The sequence below is a fragment of the Clytia hemisphaerica genome, unplaced genomic scaffold, assembly GCF_902728285.1.
Source record: "Clytia hemisphaerica strain Z4C2 unplaced genomic scaffold, Clytia hemisphaerica genome assembly, whole genome shotgun sequence".
Classification (NCBI taxonomy): domain Eukaryota; kingdom Metazoa; phylum Cnidaria; class Hydrozoa; order Leptothecata; family Clytiidae; genus Clytia; species Clytia hemisphaerica.
The window spans coordinates 1,231,801-1,240,562 of record NW_027103286.1 but is presented as its reverse complement, the minus strand read 5'-3'; positions in this window follow the sequence as shown (position 1 = coordinate 1,240,562).

The window sequence follows — 8,762 nt, the reverse complement described above, 5'->3', positions numbered from 1 at the left end:
CAGGATCCCACGGTGGTAAACAACAACAAAACCCACACCACCAAAATTGTAAAAAATAAGTCAATATAATTTCTATCAACAATTTCTCGTCGTCGGAAGATGTTTTTTTTTTCCAAAATTCTGATACCAATCATGGCTGGAGTTCATCATGTGTAGGAAACAAACTGTGTATAACAACAAAGTTTATTGAAAATCATCCCACGGTCATGGTAAAGCTAAAGATTTATCAACCAAACAAAACTGACGCCAAGTCAAATCTGTCGATTAAAAATTTCCATGAAAATTACAATCACAATCGAAACTTATCTCATAAAATGCTTTTTTCAACATTCTGGAGGGTTCAAAGTTAGATGTATCATATGTAAAGCCAAGCAATACATGAAAAGTCATTTGCTATCCCATTTGCCATGAGATATATGAGTCAAGAAATCAAACAAAAACCAACAAATCAAAAAACCAACAAGTCTCTTCACTTTCATGTCACATCGTGTTTATATGGGGTAACCAGAAAGTCAATCCACAAGAACAGCCATCTCCCTTTATTACGCACGAGCGAGCGCAGCGAGCGAGTGCGATTCTTTTGGCAAAAGCGCGGGAAAAAAAGCTGATATGCGGAGTGATAAAATCGATTTTTACCCTTTTTCAGCCTCGTTTCCATTCAGACTTTCGTCGTCGTGTGCAACTGTCTTAAGTCCCAATAGGGAGAATTATCGCCTGTACCCGACTGTCTGTTGGAAGCATTACGTAATGGATTTTTTCCAAATCGAGCTCCGGCGTAGTAGGATGTTTTTCATACGACAATGAATACGTCATTTCTTCGAGAAACGTCGCGAGAAAAGTATCCTTCTCGATCGGGAAACGTCGCTCGGTTCGGAAGCGTATTGTTGATCGGACCATACTGCCTTTTAACAGTCAAAACAAAGATGGCGGCAAAAATAAACAACTGGTTGCTACCGCTCTTTCGCTATTTTTCTTTGGTTTTTATGCTTTAATGAGTTGAATTGGATCATGATTTTTGTGTGATTGTTACAAGAAATGGTTGATGATGAAGTTTTCTTATTATTCCTTCCTGAATTTGATGTTTCGTTTGGTTTGGCATGAGAGATTGATGCAATCTCTTCTTGAAAAACAGGATATTTTATCCGGTGTCGATATTTTATCAACTTTCACAACAAACTAACTTCAATTTTGCCCGTATATTTACACAAATTCTAACAGGGCAGTTGACTGAATATTTGTGGATAAATCTGACCATGCTATATTTGAAAAATTAAATACTTGCGACATCAAAAAAGTTTGAACTCACTTTTTTATGATGGTCAGATGGTAGATGCGGCACCCAAGGAAATGGTTGTGGTTGGATATGAACTGGTTAGCTTTAATGTAAAAATTTAAACCCAGAGAAAAATTTACTGATTGATGATTGATACCCTTACCAAAATATTGACTAGAAAAGTATACTTTCAGTATATAGAAAGTATACTGCATTCATACTTTTGCTCAAATTTAAAGATTAAAGTATACTCTAAGTATACTTGCCAAAATCAAAGCATCACTCAAATTAACAAAATGTGTACTGCATTTATACTGCAATCAGAAAGTATGAGAAAAGTATACTGTTTTTATACTTTACTGTACTTGTTTAAAAATAAAAATAACTAGGTGCATTAGATCAAAAAGTATACTTTAAGTATACTGCCCTTGGAGAGGGGAAGTTCTTATTTGTTTTGAAATCATTTTTCCTTTGTTAATTTTCATGCATGAAAGATTTTTTTAAAAAGAAGTGAATCTCATAAAAACTTTGAAACACATGAAAAAATTCTCTCATAACATCAGAACATTAAATGAGTGTGGTGTTGTGAGAGAAGTTTCTTTTTGACCATTTTTTGAACAGTTGAAAGTTTTTTAAAACATTTATAAATTTGAAGATGAAGGGTTTGCTTTAACGATAAGTAAAGTTCAATGGATGGTGTGCAGCGACCTTGCTATTGTAAGTATAAAGATTACCTGTATATTATTCAAAACTAATGGTGCACTATATGTCTGTGACAGCATGAGGAGTTAGGTAGTTTAAGTTAAACCTGGTGTGAGTGCGGATACAGATTTTCTTTATCTGCTAAAGAGCTTTTAAGAATATTTACTTTCAATGTTACTTACAGTTACTTTACTGTTACTTTCAATGTATCAGATTAATGGAGTTTAGTTTTAAAATTTCTTGAAATTCATAAGCCTTATAGGCATGAACTTTTCAAATTTCGTTGAAAATGTGTTTTGAATGGCCATGTGGTTAATACTAGCAATTTCTATGACTGTCTATGAAAGTATACTTTATTTATACTTTTTTGCAGTATATATGAAGTACATTTCCATGCAGTATACTTAAAGTATATGGAATATTGTTCCAAAAATTTAGTACTTAAAGTATACTTCCTAAAACATCAAAATATATACTGAAAGTATACTTTTAGTACTTCTGAAAGTATACTTGCAGTACAGAATAACATATACTTAAAGTATACTGAGTTTTGATAAGGGATATGTTTTAAAAATGCAACGTGGAAAACTTTTGGTTGTGAATTTGGACATTTTCTTGCACGTGCGTTTAAAAGTGGAAATTTTTGCTGTGAATTTGGACATTTTCTTCTACGTGCATTTTAAACGTGGAAAACTTTTGGTTATGAATTTGGACATTTTCTTCCATGTGCGTTTAAAACGTGGAAAACTTTTGGTTGTGAGTTTGGACATTTTCTTGCACGTGGACGTGTGTTTTTTAAAACGTGGAAACTTTTGCTGTGAATTTGGACATTTTCTTCCACGTGCATTTTAAACGTGGAAAACCTTTGGTTGTGAATTTGGACATTTTCCTCCACGTGCGCTTAAAACGTGGAAAACTTTTGGTTGTGAATTTGGATATTTTCTTCCACGTGCGTTTAAAACGTGGAAATTTTTGCTGTGAATTTGGACATTTTCTTTCACGTGCTTTTAAAATGTGGAAGTTTTTGCTGTAAACTTGGACATTTTTTTCCCCGTGCGTTTAAAATGTGGAAAATGTTTAAGTCTTCAACTTGTCATTTTCTTCCACATGCATTTAAAAAATGTAGAAAATATTTGCTGTCAGGCAAAAATAAAAAAAAGTGTTTCCGGAATGCGGGTGAAGGAAAAAAGCTTTGATGCGGCCGGCCAAAAAAAATTTTTTATTTGATTTTTTTGATGGCTTTAGTAATATATAAGATCATTGAAATAGAACTTTAACAATAACTTTTATGTACAAACAGTATGAAGTAAGCCCTGAATATACTAATGTATCAACTACTAACTAACAAACAATTCTTGATCTACAAGTGGGAATATCTAACCAAACTACTTTTATAGCTTAAATGCTCCAACTTGATTTTTTTATAATGAACTATACTGTATAGATGAACCCATAGTCTGTGGCCAGATCAGAAAATTATTATTTTTCACCCGGTTGGTTTCCAGAAACGCTACATTTTTTTATTTTTGCCTCAATTGAAAATTTTTTCAAGCAATATCCTGGCATGAAGACTTTTTTTCTTTTTGGAAATTTTGGAAATTATGATTGCCAATTATGTGACATTTTTTGCATTTGCAGCATGCTTTTGAAAATTACAAAATGCCTTCTGCTAGGGGAATTTTTTCCTTTCGGCGTTCTTTCAGATTATGAAAATGTTTTCCAGTATATATGAGATTTTTTTTTCTTCTTTTGCATTACACTTTTTTTATATAAGAACCAGTAAAAATTTTCTGAGCCTCGACTGTTCTTTTTTTTTTTTGCACTTTGAGCTTCTATCATGTTCTTATTAATAGGATGTAAGTCAGGTACTTTAGGAATCATACCAAATTTTTATTACTTTGACCCCTAAATTGATCGAAATTGAGTAGTTTCAGGCTCAGCATTTTTCTTAAATTGTTCTTATATTTTGGCGATTTTGAGCCTCGTTGTTCTTATAAAATTGTTCTTATATTAAAAAAGTTTATGTTTGAAATTATGAAATTGTTTCCCTGTTTTGAAAGTTTTTTACTTTTTGACATGCATTTCAAAAAATATAACTTTTGGATGCTATAATTTTTTACCTTTTTTCAATATTTTTTATATTTTACCTTTTCTCCAATATTTTATATATTAAACCTTTTTTCCAATATTTTATATATGAAAGTATATGCAAAATATTTCATCTATTTTGAAAATATAAATTTTTCCTTGGTTTTCTTATTGTAAAATATTCTCAATTTTTGATGAACAAGATCAATTTTTGTAGATATACATTACCCCCTGATTTAAGAAAACGAGAAAAGAGAAAAAGTATTTTAGGTTGAAATTTTAAGATATTTGAGTTAAAAAAACTTCAAAAAGCAGTTTGTTTTGAAAATAGAATATCAACTTTCTTTTGGTTCACCAGAGTTTGTACATGTTTAAAATGCATTAATAGAAATTTTCCTTGCTCTCGTGACGATCATGAAAATTACCAAAAAAGGTTTGTTCACCATGCAAATATCGCGAAAATAGCCCAAATCATGCCTCGCATGATTTCCCGATCACGCATCACGCAATCGGCTGGGTACAACTTTTTAAAATTTTATTAACATCTCTTTTATCACCAAGAAAATCAATGGTATATAAATAACTAAAACTAAGTATAAAGCTCTTTCCTTTTATGTACATTTAAAAATTTTTTTCTGTTTTCGGAACAAAATATATACTATGTTTACTGAAAATAAAGACTGTAAGGCCGCCCAAACGGTAAGGAGATAAAGAGAGTAAGATAACAGTCTAGCATGGGAATCATCAAAGTGTCAAAATAAGAGGCCGGCTGAGATCATCAGCGAGGGAATCACCAAGCAACTCAAAAAAAAAAAAAAAAAAGCCAGAACAAGAAATTACGGGGAATCAGAGTCTGCAAAATGTATGAACGATGGAATCAAAACAACAACAGAAAATCTAGACTGGGCTACCCGTTCTAAAAAGATATCATTTCAAGAGAAAAGGTGGAAGAGAGAATATTGTATGTTGTAGATATAAGGCAGTATTGTATCATAAAATGGCTAACTTTCTCATTCCCGGGAAAACATAACTGCCCAGTTTCCGGGATCTTTTTGCTTATAGGCGTCTCCGGCTAAAATCGGTGTTAAATCTACTTTTGTTGCGTTTTGGTCCTTTTCTTTTACACTAGCAATCGGAAAGTTTCGCTGGGAATAAGGAAGTTTAGCAATCCTACGGTATGTAGTGTAAAAAACCTTTCGCTTGCGAACACGAGATTTTCGTATCGTGCGTAACACCTTTTACAATTGATTATGGAGTGTTCCAAAACTATTGGTAGGTTGTTTGGAAGTAAAGAAACCCACACAGTTTGATTTATTTTAAAGATTTTAACTTGAAAACAAACTGCATCTTTCTAGCAGCAAATACTCATGTTTCAACCTGCTACATAACAATTGCCAGTCGGGTCTGCTACTAACATGTAATAGTTCTATTATAACTGGGCTTGAGAATCCGTAAGGAACTTGTAACATATATTATATATATAGTTTATCAGTCGACTTGAATCATGATGCATTACTTATAATTCACTGGATGCATCTTTCGCTGTGAAAATAAAAACGGGCGTCAGTCAGGGCGTACGGAAGGCGTTTTGACACGGGAAATTATGGAGAAAGCCCGTTTTAATAAATATTTCCCTTTTGGAAAGCGGGAAATATTTAATTAAAAGAACTAAATACCACAGGGGATGGATCAATGGAAGCAAAAGGAGATCCATTCGGGTCTTTGCATGGGCCTTGTAAACGAGGAAGCCAGCCTCACTCTTTTGCAAACTCATTTTTTCAATAAAGTTAAAAACCTGCTTTCATCCAATTAAGGGCTCTGACCATAGTCCAAAAATCGATTTTGGTATTTGAACATAAAAGTTATATTTCAGGTTCCTTAAGACTTTTAACAAAGAATGGCCTTTATAAATTGCTTTTTAATCGAATCCCTTAAGAGTAATTAAGAACTTAATTGCAAAAATGACGTTATGAACTTTAAAAAGATGTTAATAATATGTTGAATCACCCTCTTTTACAAAAAGTGCTTAGTTTTAATGGGTAATTAACTTTTTTGTTTCAAAATTTCTTTACACTGTCCGCAAATAATTGAACTATTTTAAACTTTTTGGAAAATTTTTCTAAAAAGATGTGTCAAAAGTTATGACTGTTTTTTAAGCAAAATCCAGATGAAAAATTGATGAAAAACCACTACTTTGAAGATTTCGAGACAAAGAAGCATTTACAAAAATTTTCCGCCAAAATTTTTATTGTTCGGTAAAAGATACACCATCTACTGCGAAAGTTTTTTCAAAATGTTTTTTCTTCGCCGAAACTAAGCTCTTCAAAGTTGAAATACTCTTCCTCGCAAAAGTCTTCATTTTCTTCTTCATCAAATTTTTTCAATGCAATTTTTGAATTTCCAGATTCAGGAATAGTTTGTGTAACAGAAAATGTATAACATGCCATATTTTTGTTGGTTACATCAGTCAGAAAACACATTTTAAACACGGCAATTTTTTGCGGAACGTGCATTTGAGCGCGCGCATCCTTTGGCAAGATCTGCATACGCGGGACGTAAAAGATATGTATATGTTCGGAAAAAGGTTCCCAAAAGTGCTACCTCCAACCGAAAAATGTCGGCTTTGCTCTGAATCACTGAGAACTATAATATGATATACAGGGTTAAACTTATTATACTTACTATATAGACTACACTGCATAATTGAATTGAATTCCATTATTTCATTTCTGAATACGCTTACATGGCAAGTCGGTCCAGTGAACTTTCTTTCTTCGGTGTGCTTGCCATTGTAACAAGATTGTATAAAAGTTTCATCGTTGCAATTGTCTTTATCACAACAGCATGTCTGTGAAGTTAAGAAATGTTATTATATACATGTAGGCAAAAATAGCCATTGAATAATTCTTGATATACCATGGCATACCACGGTAGACTTTTTTCAAATTTTACTTTCAAAGTTTGATTTTTTTGTCGCTCTTATTGTTTATCAAAGAAATTTATTAAAATAAATCAATTGTCGATTTCATGAACAAATGTTGTCATTAAGAAAATCATTAAAAAAGAAAAACATTCGAACTTTCGATTATGGGAGTGTTTGTGTGAATCTTTCTATTATTTACATAATGTACGGTAGTGAAAACTCGTTGGAAGGAGGTTGACATCACGTCTATGGTGGCCTACATAGACATTAGCGAAATAAAAAAGTTAATGTCCTTTTCGGCCATGTAACGTTCTTCTAGTCCACGTCATTGCCCTTATTGTCCTTAGTCGGCCATGAAGTTTGTTTTTTTTAATTCATTTTGAATTTAATTTGAAATTGAAACAAAAAAGTTGATGTCCTTCTCGGCCATTTAATGTCCTTCTCGTCCACGTCATTGCCCTTATTGTCCTTCTCGGTCATGAAGTGTTTTTTTTTCAATTCATTTTGTATAAAAGGACAATAGTATCATATAAAATATGTCAATCAATTGATCGTGACATCTTTCTTACCCGAGGTCGCCAGGCCTATATAATAATAAGGCCCTTAGGGCTATGACCACATAGTGGATTTTCTTAATTTGCATTGCACTAATATTGTTAAGCAGTAAGATTATCATATATACATACAATTTCATACTTATTGTTTTTGCACGGCGATAATCGCAAGTGTCATTGTTAAGACGCATTTAGGATATATCTTTCAGACGTCTAGTGCAAGACGTCGATCAAAGGGATGCGTATCTCGGCCAGGATACTACATCTACATCAACGTTTTTCAAAGTAAAGGTTTATTTGTAAGATGTGAAAGTCACCAAGGGTCACGGGAGTAATATAAGATATCTAAAATCCCCCCTATATCTATCCCGCTTAAAAAAGCTTTTCTCTCGGTCGATCAGTTTTTTAAAGAACAATAATCTGGCGACCTCGGGTAAGAAAGATGTCACGATCAATTGACTGACAGATTTTATATGATAGGTACTATTGCCTTTTTATACTAGAATGCGCATGCGCTTATTTCTATTACCATAATTAAAAAATGAAATTCACTTTGAAATTTGAATTTCAAATTCGTTCAATCAGTTTCCATATTTTTCTCAAGTGGTGCGTCTCCTGCTTGTGAAGGGATAAGGGGGTTTGTATAGATGTATGACGTATGTAGTGTGCTGCTTGTGCGTTTCCAATCCGTGTAGCGAAAGTATATTTCAATTTTCTTTTTAAAAATGAAATGAAAATTGAAAAAAAATCAATTTCCTTTTTTTGATATGTGAAAGATAATTGAAAAATAGGTCAAATTTCTATTTTCTATTTGAAATAGGAAATTAAACTAAAATGATATATTTTAGGAAATATTCGGACGAGTTAGGGCGCTCTGGGCGCTCCTCACCTTTGGTAGTCCAGCTCTTTTGCATGGGAGCCACCACGTTACCCAAATCCTCACACCGCCAGGTCATTGCATCGTCCGGTCCGTAATTCTTATCCGTGTTTCGAGTCGAAAGTATTTCTTTTTAAAATGGAATTCTACATTTGAATTTTTTTTTTCTTTTTTCTTTTCCAGAAGCAAAATTGAAATATGAACCAATTTTCTTTTTCCTATACTAAATAGAAAAGTAAAGTTGAATCGCGATTTCGTGGGTGTACCCCGGCGTTTTTTCTCCTCAGGGGCTCCACCCTTGTCCATTGTCCGTTTCTCCTGCTCTTTTTAAACTCCTGCCAATGA